This window comes from Mus musculus, chromosome 14, assembly GCF_000001635.26.
Source record: "Mus musculus strain C57BL/6J chromosome 14, GRCm38.p6 C57BL/6J".
NCBI lineage: Eukaryota > Metazoa > Chordata > Mammalia > Rodentia > Muridae > Mus > Mus musculus.
This window is the reverse complement of record NC_000080.6, coordinates 64,607,445-64,608,269: the sequence shown is the minus strand read 5'-3', so window position 1 is coordinate 64,608,269 and position 825 is coordinate 64,607,445.

Sequence of the window (825 nt, the reverse complement as noted above, 5' to 3'; positions counted from 1 at the left end):
TTTCTTTCTCTGGGTCCTTGGACCCAGGAGTTCATGTATGCTCAAGTTATCCATTGACTTCCATACGTGTTCAGTGGTGTGGGCATGCTCAAACAAATGTGTCCTCAAGTGTTTCACTCGTAGACGCAAATTAAGTTATACATCTTTATAAAACTTGTCATTGTGCAATAAAAGTGTCATGTTAAAAATCATAACTACTGAGTTCGAGGCCAGCCTGGTCTACAAAGTGAGTTCCAGGACAGCCAGGGCTATACAGAGAAACCATGTCTTGAGAAACCAAAAAAAAAAAAAAAAAAAAAAAAATCATAACTAGGGGGCTGGAGAGATGGCTCAGTGGTTAAGAGCACTGACTGCTCTTCTGAAGGTCCTGAGTTCAATTCCCAGCAACCACATGGTGGCTCTCAACCATCTGTAATGAGACCTGACACCCCCTTCTGGAGTGTCTGAGGACAGCTACAGTGTACTTACATATAATAGTGAATGAATCTTTGGGCCTGAGCGAGCAGGACTGGAGCAAGCAGAGGTCCTAAGTTCAATTCCCAGCAACCACATGATGGCTCACAACCATCTCTACTCAGTATACTCATATACATAAAAATAAATAAATAAATCTTTTAAAAAATCATAACTAGGGGTTGAAGAGATGAGACAGCAGTTAGGAGCACTGGCTGGCTGCTCTTCCAGAGGACCAGGGTCCCATTCCTAGAACTTAGGTGGGGGCTCACAATCTGGAACTTCAGTTCCAGGGGATCGAGTGCCCTCTTCTGGTCTCAGCAGACACTGCATGCACATGGTATACATAGATGTAAACACTCGTGCACATGA